Source organism: Fundulus heteroclitus, chromosome 5, assembly GCF_011125445.2.
Source record: "Fundulus heteroclitus isolate FHET01 chromosome 5, MU-UCD_Fhet_4.1, whole genome shotgun sequence".
Lineage (NCBI taxonomy): Eukaryota > Metazoa > Chordata > Actinopteri > Cyprinodontiformes > Fundulidae > Fundulus > Fundulus heteroclitus.
The window spans coordinates 16,919,312-16,933,563 of NC_046365.1; the positions used below are offsets into that span (position 1 = coordinate 16,919,312).

The 14,252-nt window shown below is 43.4% G+C and overlaps 1 long non-coding RNA gene across 2 annotated transcripts; it reads left to right on the forward strand.

Moving 5' to 3' along the window:
* The first annotated feature begins 2,786 nt into the window (after positions 1–2,786).
* On the forward strand, positions 2,787–7,869 carry LOC118563153. 2 transcript variants are annotated; one of them, XR_004931051.1, is made up of 10 exons: positions 2,787–3,118; positions 3,235–3,389; positions 3,571–3,754; positions 4,018–4,114; positions 5,152–5,276; positions 5,378–5,529; positions 5,615–5,714; positions 5,789–5,868; positions 5,979–6,185; positions 6,279–7,869. It is a non-coding gene; the product is annotated as an uncharacterized LOC118563153 (long non-coding RNA). The 2 variants fall into 2 exon arrangements; XR_004931050.1 differs by having other exon boundaries at positions 6,027–6,185.
* Positions 7,870–14,252: the final 6,383 nt, after the last annotated feature.

Here is a 14,252-nt window from a genome sequence, read left to right on the forward strand (position 1 = left end):
TGGGAAGCTCTGGCTAGCAGGCGTAGGAAGCTCTGACTAGCAGGCGTGAGAAACACGAGGCAGGACAAGGTTTGGATGAAGAATGATGACGATCCAGCGGAGAAGAGCAGACTGAGGGAGGTTTAAGTAGAGCTGTTGGCAGGTGCACTGAATCCAGGCTTAATTAGGAATGGCAGGTGGAAATAGTGAGGAGGTGGAGTGAGAGCTGGTCTGCATGAGAGGTGGAAAGTGCTGGAAAGTTTATGAGGAGACAGGCAGACCAAAACTGTACCATCACACTAACTTGTGCAAAGCTCCTTTCAGAAAAACACAAAACTTTAACAATGGCTAGCAAACAATGTAGAACGTGTAAAATATTACAATAAAAAATAAACACTTAATTGTTTGTGCCCTTCATGTAGCAGCACCAGGTCTATGTAGTGCAAATTACCTTCCTAATAACATTTGTAAACAGCATTATAACAAATTTTAAAGAAATGTGAGAAATGTGAGAGATAACTTGGAGCGCTAGAGTAGCAGCAGATCCAGCAGCACAGCAGAAAGATTACTTGGAGAGCTGGAGTAGCAGGCGTCGACGAAGGGAACTCTGTCAGGCAGATGTAGGAAGCTCTGGCTAGCAGACATGGGAGCTCTGACTAGCGGACGAGGGAAGCTCTGACTAGCGGGCGTGGGAAGCTCTGGCTAGCAGGCGTGGGAAGCTCTGGCTAGCAGGCATGGAAGCTCTGATTAGCAGACATAGGAAGCTCTGACTAGCGGACGAGGAAGGCTCTGACTAGCAGACGTGAGAAGCTCTGGCTGACAGACGTAGGAAGCTGTGACTAGCAGGCGAGGGAAACTCTGGCTAGCAGACGTGGAAACTCTGGCTAGCAGGCGTGGAAACTCTGGCTAGCAGACATGGGAGCTCTGACTAGCGCACGAGGGAAGCTCTGACTAGCGGGTGTGGGAAGCTCTGGCTAGCAGGCGTGGGAAGCTCTGGCTAGCAGGCATGGAAGCTCTGATTAGCAGACACAGGAAGCTCTGACTAGCGGACGAGGAAGGCTCTGACTAGCAGACGTGAGAAGCTCTGACTGACAGACGTAGGAATCTGTGACTAGCAGGCGAGGGAAACTCTGGCTAGCAGACGTGGAAACTCTGGCTAGCAGGCGTGGAAACTCTGGCTAGCAGGCATGGAAACTCTGGCTAGCAGGCATGGAAACTCTGGCTAGCGGGCGTGGGAAGCTCTGGCTAGCAGGTGTGGAAACTCTGGCTAGCAGACGTAGGAAGCTCTGGCTAGCAGGCGTGGGAAACTCTGGCTAGCGGGCGTGGGAAGCTCTGGCTAGCAGGCATGGAAGCTCTGATTAGCAGACACAGGAAGCTCTGACTAGCGGACGAGGAAGGCTCTGACTAGCAGACGTGAGAAGCTCTGACTGACAGACGTAGGAAGCTGTGACTAGCAGGCGAGGGAAACTCTGGCTAGCAGACGTGGAAACTCTGGCTAGCAGGCGTGGAAACTCTGGCTAGCGGGCGTGGGAAGCTCTGGCTAGCAGGTGTGGAAACTCTGGTTAGCAGACGTAGGAAGCTCTGGCTAGCGGGCGTGGAAACTCTGGCTAGCGGGCGTGGGAAGCTCTGGCTAGCAGGCGTGGAAACTCTGGCCAGCAGGCATGGAAACTCTGGCTAGCGGGCGTGGGAAGCTCTGGCTAGCGGGCGTGGGAAGCTCTGGCTAGCGGGCGTGGGAAGCTCTGGCTAGCGGGCGTCGAAACTCTGGCTAGCGGGCGTGGGAAGCTCTGGCTAGCGGGCGTGGAAACTCTGGGTAGCGGGCGTGGGAAGCTCTGGCTAGCAGGCGTGGAAACTCTGGCCAGCAGGCGTGGGAAGCTCTGGCTAGAAGGCATGGAAACTCTGGCTAGCAGACGTAGGAAGCTCTGGCCAGCAGGCGTGGAAACTCTGGCTAGCGGGCGTGGGAAGATCTGGCTAGCAGGCGTGGAAACTCTGGCCAGCAGGCGTGGGAAGCTCTGGCTAGAAGGCGTGGAAACTCTGGCTAGCATACGTAGGAAGCTCTGGCTAGAAGGTGTGGAAACTCTGGCTAGCGGGCGTGGGAAGCTCTGGCTAGCGGGCGTGGAAACTCTGGCTAGCGGGCGTGGGAAGCTCTGGCTAGCAGGTGTGGAAACTCTGGCTAGCAGACGTGGGAAGCTCTGGCTAGAAGGCGTGGAAACTCTGGCTAGCATACGTAGGAAGCTCTGGCTAGAAGGTGTGGAAACTCTGGCTAGCGGGCGTGGGAAGCTCTGGCTAGCAGGCGTGGAAACTCTGGCCAGCAGGCGTGGGAAGCTCTGGCTAGAAGGCGTGGAAACTCTGGCTAGCATACGTAGGAAGCTCTGGCTAGAAGGTGTGGAAACTCTGGCTAGCGGGCGTGGGAAGCGCTCGCTAGCAGGTGTGGAAACTCTGGCTAGCGGGCGTGGGAAGCTCTGGCTAGCTGGTGTGGAAACTCTGGCTAGCAGACGTAGGAAGCTCTGGCTAGCAGGCGTGGGAAACTCTGGCTAGCGGGCGTGGGAAGCTCTGGCTAGCGGGCGTGGAAACTCTGGCTTGCGGGCGTGGAAACTCTGGCTAGCGGGCGTGGAAACTCTGGCTAGCGGGCGTGGGAAGCTCTGGCTAGCAAGCGTGGAAACTCTGGCCAGCGGGCGTGGGAAGCTCTGGCTAGCAGGCGTGGAAACTCTGGCTAGCAGGTGTAGGAAACTCTGGCTAGCAGGCGTGGGAAGCTCTGGCTAGCAGGCGTAGGAAACTCTGGCCAGCGGGCGTGGGAAGCTCTGGCTAGCAGGCGTAGGAAACTCTGACTAGCAGGCGTAGGAAACTCTGGCTAGCAGGCGTGGGAAGCTCCCACCTTTGCACACAGCAATTTTCATTTATTTGTAACAAATGTTTTACATCATGTAGGATATTCCTTCTACTTCACAATTGTATATGTTATGTTGGACTTTCACATAAGATTCAAATAAAATATTATTTTATGTTGTTGGATGTAATGTGACTAAATTTGGGAAAGTTCAGAAAAGGGCCACAGGAGGCACGGTCTGAGTTCATCAGAGTGCATTTAGAAGCAGAACAACACCCTGGTTGTAATCCTGTCATCCTCAGATACAGAAAGGAGGTAAGATAAAACTTCACCAACTCCAATTTTATATTCTATCATTTATAGTTAAACTGGTGTTATAGAGTTGTATTCCATTAAAGAATCACATTTCATTTTTTTCTCCATCTTTATAGCTGCAGCACAAATGAAAAGTCTCAGGGTGGGGAGGCTAGTGTCCAGTTCAGGGCTTCGCCTGTTCCTGACAGTCCTGTATCTGCTCACAATGAGCTGCAGCTCCAAGTGTGACAGTCGAAGTGTCAGTCCAACCATTCTCCACCACAGAAGAAGTGTATGAGTTTTACATTATTATTATTTTTTAGATCCAAAGTCCAGTTTCAGATATTTCTTAGAAAAATACAATGTCAATGTGAGATTGGTTTGCCTCAGAAATCATTGGTTATTTGATGTTCACATTTATCCCCACTCATCCTCAAATTCAACTAATACTTTTTTCATGTCTTCTTCACTAGTATCAATTGCACTGTTGAACTAGAGTCATCAACTCTAAAGAGAACCAGGGAAGCACCAAATACTGAACCTGGACACAAGGAGGATTCCTCCATGCTATCTTCTCCAGCTTCTAGACAACCTGACACGGATAAAAGGAGGAAAATAGCGTTTTGGCTTTTCCTGCTGCAACTGATTTATGATAAGGTATGTTTAACCAAGCTGAATGTTGTTGATTGCGTGAACTCAGTATTACATGAATAACAGAAACCACTGTGATGTGTTCAGTTTTTACTCTACTGAACATTTTTACAGTATTTTCCATACGTCTGTCTACTTAAAGAAGAAGAAGGGACACATATGGAGCCTTTCTCTGGATCCACAGCAGATGCCTCAGTTAATGTGTTGAAAGAAAGTCAGCAGAACGGCCACATGTTCTGACTCTGGTTCTTTGTCTTGTGTGTTTTAAGGTTACTCAACCTGGGGATGACATGCTACATCAACTCCATCCTCCAAAGCGTCCTTACTGACCCTGAGCTGCTCTCACCCAAGATCCCAGCTCTTCAGGTACAGCACTCCAGACAATAAAACATCATCAGTGTAAAGAACACTCAGAACTGTGTAGATTTGCATTCATACTCTGCATTGCAACAATAATCATACCCCTTCAATGTTTTCATATTTTGCCACGATACAATTACCGTCTTCTGAGCATTTATTGGGGCTTTATGTGATAAACCAACAAGAGTAATGCATGACTGTGAAATGGAAAAGACTCCACTTTACTCTGATGCCCCTGAATATTATCCACTGCAACGTTGAATAGCTCATGGAACAGTTCAATCTATGATCCAAACACAGAAAGAGTATGAATGGTGAAGGAAAGCATTAAGAGGCTTTGTGACTAAGGAGTAGATGCAGAGATCCACAGATAAGGTGGAGTGTCTGTCTCCTGGACAACTACATATACTCTATAAATCTGGCCTTTATGGAAGAGTGGCAACAAGAAAGCAATTGTAGACAGAGAGCCTTAGGGGGCCTTGTTGAAAGTTTAACACAATCCATGCAAATGAGACCACACCCATGAGAAAAACGTGCTCTGTCAGATAAGAAGAAAATGAAACTTTTTGGCCAGCAACATATTATCTGTGGTGAAAAACTAAAACTCTGCATCACTCTAAATGTGTCCTCCTCAGAGACAAACATGGTGGTAGCAGCATCATGCCTTTGGGATGGACAATGAAGTTGCTTTGTACTGATAGGAATATAGATGGAGCTAAACAACTGACTGAGCTTAAGCTCCTCTGCAAATAAGAGTGGACAAATATATCAGTCATGAGAGATGCCAAGCAAGCAGACCTGCAGCTCTGATTAAATTAAATTATTCAATAAGGTACTGAGTTATAAAGATCTATACAAATACTTGTCATACCTTTCAGATTTTTACCTTTACAAAATCACAGTTGAAAAAAAACAACAATTTTCTTTGTCTTGCCAAGATCTAAGTTGGATGTAAACCTTGGTAATCAACTACTATGACAAAGGGGGCTTTCATTTATTTTAACCTAAAAAAAGATTATGTTCTTCACTTCTGTTCTCACCAGATGGTTTCTAGATATTGAAGTCAGTCGCTACTCCAACATCAGAGAGGAGAATAAGTCGCTTCTATTTTCTTTTTAAATGGACCGTCGCTGAATATAATTCAGATTTTGACGATGACGAGCAGAAGGTTAGTGCCATACTTATTTATACGAGACGGCACAGTGTCAGTCTTTGACAGATTTTGTTTAACTCCTATCTTCTGAACCATTTCTTTGGGTTTCTAAGCAGGATGCCCATGAGTTCCTCATCTGTGTTCTGGACAAAATGAGGTCTGTGTCATCAGAAGTTGAGCTGACAGCTGTAAACTCTGGCCTGACCTACACGTGCCCAGTCCAGGAACACATTTCAGTTCAGATGCTGAACATCAGGACCTGCAGGGGGTATGAATGTATTCTATTTACACTGCTGACTTGTTGCGTCTCCAGGAGCACTGTGGTTATTTTTCAATTGAACTGTCCATTTCAGATGTGGTGAGCAGTCCTATAGAATGGAGGACTTTGTTAACCTCACTCTGGAGCTGGTACCAGGGGGATCGGTGAGCCAGTGTCTGCAGGAGTATTTCAAGGTAAGGGCAAATATATTTGAAAAGAGAACCCAGTTCTGAGAGATTTAAAGTAAAATAATAGTTGTCTCATGCAGGGGGACCAGATAGATTACACGTGCCACTGTGGAGCGCAGCAGTCATCCCTGCAGAGCTCTTTCTCCACCCTGCCAAAAATGTAAGAAAATAAAAATGTTAGATATAAAATGAAGAATGTGTCTCAGAAATAAGAAATCAGTCAGCTGCTCGTGTCCTTCAACCGTATTTAAACACTATGATGTTTTGTAGACGACAGGTCGTTATTCTGGTGAGCAAATGTTTGCCCTTTGCTCTCAGGTCATCACATCTGTGAGAGTATCCAAAGAGGGCTGGATATGGGGGATTCAGCAAACTCTTGGCTAACAGATGATGATGAACATGTCAGCCAAACAACAGGAGAAGATGTCTGCTGCCGTAGACCAAGAAACGCTTTCCTAGTCTTCTATGAAAACCAGGGTAAGAGATTGATCTGTGTTTCACAGCTACAGCTTATTAGCGACAGTTTATTAGCTACAATGGAGATCCAAACGCTGGCTGGGTCCGTTCCAGGTGCTCCTCTCGACTTACGCGGCAGAGAAGGTCGAACAACGGCTTCCTTGGACCCACGCGTCTCACTGCAGGAAGGTGCCGCCACCGCCAGGGGCCGACAAATCGCAGGACAAGAAAGATCACACGCCAGGATCGTCGCCATCCACCTGAGCCACCGAGCTAGCTGTGAGGACAGCGGCCCACCACAAGTTGTTTTTTTGCAGGAAGAGGTGGGTGAAGAGCACTGCTCCGACGGAATCACAATAACATTCCGGGCAGTGATTTGAGTTGCTTGTCTCCAGTGAGAGAGACAACAGAGTTTGAAACAGCTGATCTGTGGAGCACAATAAGAATCAGCCTGTTTGCTCATTGCTTATGCTCCCTTCATGTCAGAAAACTGACTGATTAAAAAAAGAAAAAGGGGAGAGAAGAGGAGGCAAGAGGAAGACGAAGCATTTATTCATTTAATCCCTTAATCCCTTTGGTTAGACGACTGTTAACCTCCGCAGTATCTGGTAGCTTCTTTACGGGTCAAACGAATACAGAGACTGGTGTTTTCCCGAGGAAACATGCCCAAAGATGTTGAAATTCCTGATCCGAGTGACGATGATGATTGTGATGTTAATGACACAACCTGTTGACATGGATTTCCTTTTTCCTTCTTCGTGACTGATCCTTGTAATGCTTTTAAAAATGTTCCTGTAGGTTTGATGATATTGATTTTTTTGATTATATTGATTTGTTTGATTTGCCATTTTACAGTAGTATTGTCAGATTGTTGTTTTTTCCCCCCGTTACGTTTTCTTTTTTATTATCAATTTAGATTTATGCATGAATTAAAATGTTTAGTTGTATTAGTTTAGTTTTGCTTAAGCAATGTTTTAATTGATATTTGGAGTTTCAAATGTTTTTCCTGACATGATTCTTTTTTGTTCTCACTGCTTGATGAAAGAACTGGAGTTTTCTCATACCAAAGATCACTGATTTATGCAATTTTTTTTTTATTACAGAAGGACAGACCTGGGATCTGATTGGCTCTATAGATCCTTTAATATTAGCTGGTAATGGTAACTCCTAGATTCAACACAGGGTTTTCTGGCTCAGATTGGCCGAGAGCAGATCTCCCTGGGGGTCTCACCAGTTTTTACTACTCTTGTGGGTAGAGTTTTCTGGTAGTTTCCCCGCCCACACTGAACCTCTCCTGCTTTTGCTCCTGGTTTGGTAAGTTTGAGGATGGTGGATGGTTATCCATCGAAGTGGTGAGTGGAGGATCAAGTAGGAGGGTTTTCAGGGTGGGGAGAGGGTAGACGGATTCGACCTTAATTAGTATACAGGCTTAGCTTAAGTAGTCTAATATACTAAAATAATCTGTGCATAGGGACCTAAAACAGGCCTTACTTAATTAGTTGAACCCTAAATTGTATGCGAATGCTAAACCTTTGATCTTGTGTGTTAAAACTCCATGAAGCATTCAAGCTGATCTTTATTAAAAGTTCCAGCACACATGATTTGTAACTGTTATGAGTCCTTGGTGTTGTATTTGCATATTCCTGTAATGAGTTATCTTGTTTTTCAATAAATACTGTTTGTCAATAAAAGTGCTGGAACTTCATCACTCCACAGTCTCCTTATTCAATAACTCTGGGAAGTCAGTTGTTGTTTAGAGTTCCATCCACAGGGAGCTGAAGAGTTTTTAAGATAAAGTGTGTTAAAGCAATTTCTTCCAAAGGGCGTGATATAGGTTGTGAGAAGCACCGACTCCCTGGACAGAGGTATGTGCCAAAATCCTGAGTTTGCATCGAGTTTGCACCCTCTAGCTATCCTAGGGTGTGCTCCACTCATGACAATATGTGTCATTATTTTTTAACAGAGTTGCTCAATTTAGTTAAATTGACACACACACAAACTTCTTCTCTGTTTGGTTTGGGTACTGGGACCATACGTGCACACCAGTCAGTAGGTTGTTCTACTCTGGAGATTACCCCTCTTCTGTTTGAGCTAGTCCTTTTTTACTCTGGGTAACAGGGAAAAGTGACACGTTTTGGGGCTGACAGAGCAAATGGTTTAGCATCTAAGATTTTGTATTCCCCCTCCATCTAATCTAAGTCACTGAATAGTTTTGGGAACTATTCAGTGTTCCTTCTGACAACAACGTGCACATCCAGTTAGTATTTGGGGGAGTGGTTCTCACCTCATCGTCGCATAGTTTCAGTGAAGGAATCATTTCCTATCCTTTGTCGCCCATTGTATATATCAGAGGGTACCTGGTTTTCTTATGGCTGCAACCCAAGTCCAGATGATATCCTGAACTGCCCAAAGTGTCTGATACATTTAGACCACTCCTCTGGTGTTAAGAGATCAAACTTGGGCAGCAGTAACACTTGAAATGCTGTTGGTGTGGCTGCAATGCTGCTGATTGGGAGAGATTAGCGCTTGCTACCTTGATAGTTTAGCTCTCTCTCTCTGCCTTTATGTCCAGGCCTGCAGTTCTACTGACTTAGTCACTAACATAACAACAATGGCTTTCTTCTTGCCTCTCTTCCATAAAGACCACATTTGTGCAGTGTACAACTAATAGTTGTCCTGTGGACAGATTCCCCCACCTAAGATGTGGATCTCTGCAGTTTATCCAGAGTCTCCATGGGCCTCTTGGCTGCATCTCTGATCAGTGCTTTTCTTGTTCGATCTGTAAGTTCAGGAGAACGGTCTTGTCTTGGTAGGTTTAAAGTTTTGCCATACTCTTTCCATTTCCGGATGATGGATTGAACATTGTGCTCTGTGAATTGTTCAAAGCTTAAGAAATATTTTTATAGCCTAAGCCTGCTTTAAACTTTCCACAACTTCATCCCTGACCTGTCCAGTGTGTTCCTTGGACTTCATGATGCTGTTTGCTTTCCAATATTCTCTTAACCAACATATGAGGCCGTCATAGAGCATCAGTATTTTTACTGAGATTAGATTACACAGGGGTGGACTCTATTCAGTCATTAGAAATCATCAGGTAACTTCTGGAGGCAATTGGTTGCAGTCAGAGCAAAGGAGGCTGGATACCTTTGTACTCAGCAATTTTCATTTATTTGTGATAAATGTTTTACATCATGTAGAATATTCCTACTTCACAATTGTATACAACATTATGCTGGACTTTTGACGTTTTCACCTCTTCAGCTGTTGAAAATCTGTTACCAAGAAATGTTTCAGCTTTTCTGGGTCTTTCATTTTGGACCTTTTGGCGATTGCCTTTTAACTTGCTTTGTACTTTTTTTGCGGTTAGCTGCTATTATCAGGTCATCAAGCCAAATTAGTTAGATAACCTAATATTTGTCTTCCTCTTGTACACACCCGGTGATCAGCACCATCAGTGTATAACATCATTTTCAGTCGTATGTATGCAACATTGCCTTCCAAAGTCTACCTGACTGCTTGAGTCCATGCAATGATTTCTGTAGCATTTGGACCTTTTTTTCATGACTTTTTCCTCATATGGTCTTCTGGCTGCTCCTTGTAGTTTTTCCTGTCTGTTAGGGCATGCAAGTAGGCTGTTTTGATACAATGTATGATTCTCCTGTACAGCCTTTTGCATAAGTACTCCCACACTTGAGTTTCCTCATGGTCAATTTCTTATTTTTGACTGCTTTCTTTGGCAAGCATTTTCAAAGGAAGACTGACCAAAAATCTTGTTTTTATTGCTGAGATTAGAAAAAAACATTTTCAAGGAGATCAACTCCCTATATCAGGGTGTGCATAATTATTAGGCAGCTTCTTTTTCTCAGGCAAAATGGGCCAGAAAAGAGATTTAAGTGCCTCTGAAAAGTCCAAAAATGTAAAAAGACTTTCAGAGGGTCGCAGCACTCTTGAAATTGCCAAGATATTGGGGCGTGATCACCAAGCCATCAAACATTTTGCTGCAAATAGTCAACAGGGTCGCAAGAAAGGTGTTGAGAAAATGACGCCAATTAACTGCCAAAGATTTGAGAAGAATCACACGTGAAGCTACTAGGAACCCATTATCCTCCAGTGCTGTCATATTCCAGATGTGCAGCTTACCTGGAGTGCCCAGAAGTAGAAGGTGTTCAGTGCTCAGAGACATGGCCAAGGTAGGGAAAGCTGAAACCTGACCACCACTGAACAAGACACTTAAGTTAGAACTCCACTGTGTGGCTAGCCAGTAGAGGCCTTAAAGATGAGAGAATAATGGCATGGGCCCCTTCCTCACCTGACCTAACCATATTGAGAACGTGTGGGTCCTTCTTAAACGGGAGATGTACGGTGAAGGAAAACAGTCCAGCTCTCTGAACAGTCAAGAAACCAACTCCATGAATGGAAGGCTGCTAACTGTTATTGAAAAGAAGGGTGGCTACAATCATTTATTTTTGGAAATGTCAGAAATGTTCTTTTGTAAATTTTGAGCTGTTTTTATTCTAACTTTAATGGATGAAAATAAACAAGTGAGATTAAAACTAAAAAGTTTTTTATTTATAATAAAATTATTTTTATAATAATTCTGCACACTAATACTGTTGTTACCCAATAATTGTGCACGCACAGATGTTCTCCTAAGAAAGCCAAAATCTCACTTTTATTTTCTTAAATATTCAGGTTTGAGATTTATTTACATTTTAGATTGACCAAGAGCACTGTAGTGGTTCAGAAATAAAATTGATCCCCCAAACTACAACTTGCCTAATAATTGTGCACACCTTGTACAATGATACGTGTATCATTGTACAAGGTGTGCACAATTTTTGTACACATCCCTTTCCTGCAGAAAATCTGAATAATTTGTTTCAAATATTGAATACTCATTTTTTAATCAAGCAGGCAAAATAAAATCCCAATATAATTTTTTTTATAATTTCTATTTTATTTGTTTATTTATTTTTTGGCTTAAATACTTTTAACTTGACAATCTTGGCCAAAGTGAAATTTTGAACACCCCACAGCTGTTTTTAATGATAGGATTACTCATCTGAACATGTATTTCCCTGATGTGGTTTTCATACAAAAAAAATTAAATGCTCCCTGAAATATGAAACACCACAGCTTCCATTGCTTATAATCCCCATCAGAAGAGGAGCTTCCAGAAACATGTTAGAATAAGATGGTGCCAACACTTTTATAAAAACAGAATCAGAAAATAAATTTGACATTCATGTAACACAGATTGGGGGGGGGGGGGGGGGGGGGGGGACAAATGCTAATCCATTTCACAAAACAACAGTTGATTTGAGGCTCATGCGTTGAGTCTTGCGGTGCAAACTGAGAGATCCCTTATCCTCACAGCAAATCCTCTTTAGTGAACAGTTTCTGGTGCGGTTGGTGCTCAGAGAAGACTGTTGTATTGAGGATCGGGGTGGCTGTAAACTCAACAGTGCATCTCTGGGAGCTGCATGGATCTGCTTCCAGCTCCAGAACGGTCACATTGTTGGGTGCTGCTGTGCTCAGGATGCTGGCAGGAACAAAAAGTGTCACCTGGGGGCCTCGAGCGGGCCAATAACGGCCTACATTAAACCCGTTAATCCAGATCTGCCCCTAAAAAAAAAAGAACAAATAATATGCAATTCATTTGTCTGTACTTTAGTCAAAGGTGATCAGCAGAAAATTAAGTCTTCTGAGGAGATAAACACTAAATATCTCAAAGCATGATTAGACACATACAGTACACACATCCAGAGAAGGGCTGGGACAACTCACGTTCTTATAGCTTAATTTAGAAAATGGGAAATCAGTTACATTTTACAATTTGAATATCAAAATATGTGCAATTGACAAAGCCTAAATTATGCAAAAGTCACTCAAATGAGTGAGTGACTTTATCAGACTAAATTCTTTAACCTTAACATTTATCACAGAACATTATTTTTGCTTTCCTCAAACATGGAGACTTTAGATTGCTTTAATTAAAGCAATCGACCAAAAACAGACTATAATAAATCCAACTTTCTGAATATTACCCTAGTATTTTTGTTGCTATTCATCATTTTTGCTTTCACAGTACATGTACAGAACTTTTTCTTTGGCTTTTTGTCGCCTGAATAACATAAGCGGTACACGGCTTACGGCTAAATGCCTATTTTAGGGTCAGTCACCTTCTTCCAGCCTGGCAGCTTGATGTAAGTGTCTTGAGGGAGGTCAGGAATCCCGTCGGGGATGATGAAGGTCCCCTTATAGAAGGCTGGAGGTGACAGAGCCGCAGGCTGACCTGGAGCTACCCCGGCGGGAGGTTTTTCTCCAAGGAGGCCCTGTCTGACTAACCTGACAACAGCCAGCTGCATGTATCGCTCCGCCGAGCTCCACTCACATACATCTGGGACACGGCTCATTGAAAATGATTTCCCCAACCAAATTTTTGGTCTGGCCAATCAGGACGCAGGGCGGGTGTTTCATGGATGTGACGTAGTGGAGAAGCCACCGTGAGATTCCAACAACAATGGCGGCTCGCATCGAGGAAGCAAGCGTTAGCATTGATGCTGCTATTTCTTCCGTGTTGTCCAATCTATCTGATATTGTTTCATTAACCCTTAAACAGGCACTGTGCACCAGGAGATACACACTCTTTAACAACCTGTAGGGGGTATGCTGGGAGGTTTTCACTAGTCAAGTTAGCGTTTATCAAAAGTCTTGTCTGGTATTAGCATCTAGATCACATGATTTGGTTCAGGCTATCTTTCATCGCTTCGTCAGCCTGATCAGAAAACATCACGGCCGCCAGTGATGGAGAACCTGCTTCCTTGGGGGCATGTAATCATATATTAGTCATACTTATTTTCAATAAAACAACAATATAAATTCCTAAAATTAATTAGGACATTTGTCTAAACATTCTGATGAAGAAAAAAATATCCAACTATCTTTGTGGTGTTACTTAGCAGCTATTGAAATGTATGTATCCCCTGAGATACGTTGCCAGATTAGGGATAGAAATTTGGTCAATGTGCATTATTCAAAATTTTATTTCAAAATGGAAGGCATGTTAATAATTACTGCAGTACCAGATATTATCATGCACAGCTGTGCCCATTACAACAGTATAACTGTATTCTACTTCAAAAAATCTATTTATTTTCATGCAGGGCATCTCAGCTAGGTCCTTTTATGGGAAAAGAAAGCAAAGCACAGGAATGAGAGTGATAGAGGAGATCCCTGCAAGTTCTTCGGACTCTGAGTCAAACAGTGATGAAGATCAGGAAGTAATGTTCAGCCAGCATGAGATAGAGGCAGTGAGTGAAGGCAGTTCTGATGTGGAGGATGAAAGTTCTGATGAGGAGGATAACGAGATGGATCGCAGTACCATGTCCAAACAAGCCAAGGGATTCAGGTGACAGTAAGTTTATTTAGGGACACTTATATGTGCAATCCATACAAATCTATGTATGTATGTATGTAGTAGTTGATGTAAGGTGAAAAAACACAAACCCTCTGTATGGTTGTGATATTTACTGAAATAACAACAACCAACAACCCCGAGACCCATGGTTGATGTCTGCCATGATCAAGTGGATCACTTTCCAGCTTTCACAGACAAGGGAAGGTGTAGGCTTTGCCCAGTAGCAAAGCAACAATCTACTGCACAAAATGTGGTGTTCGTCTGTGCATCGTCACCGGGAAAAATCCACGGAACTGCTTCCAAGCGTTCCATAAAAAAATTAAATATAGAAAGGAAATGAAGGGAATTGTTCATAGAGTTCCCACCATTATGGAAAACCTGGCCCCATAAAACTTTCTCTAGTGTTCAGTTGTGTATGCAAAATGAACTTTTTATGTAATCTTTAGTGCACAAAAAGTTAAATATGTTCCGTTTTTGTGTCACTTTGTTATGAGATTACTAAAATTGGAGTATTGGTAAAAATGAATAAAATCAACTTTAAAAGTGCTATGTGTAATGTAAATGACCAAGGAATACAACAATGTATAATTTATCTTCATCAAATTGAACAGTAATATGTTTATCATTGGGGTTCTGTTTATACCTTAATAGGGCAACGTATCCTGGGA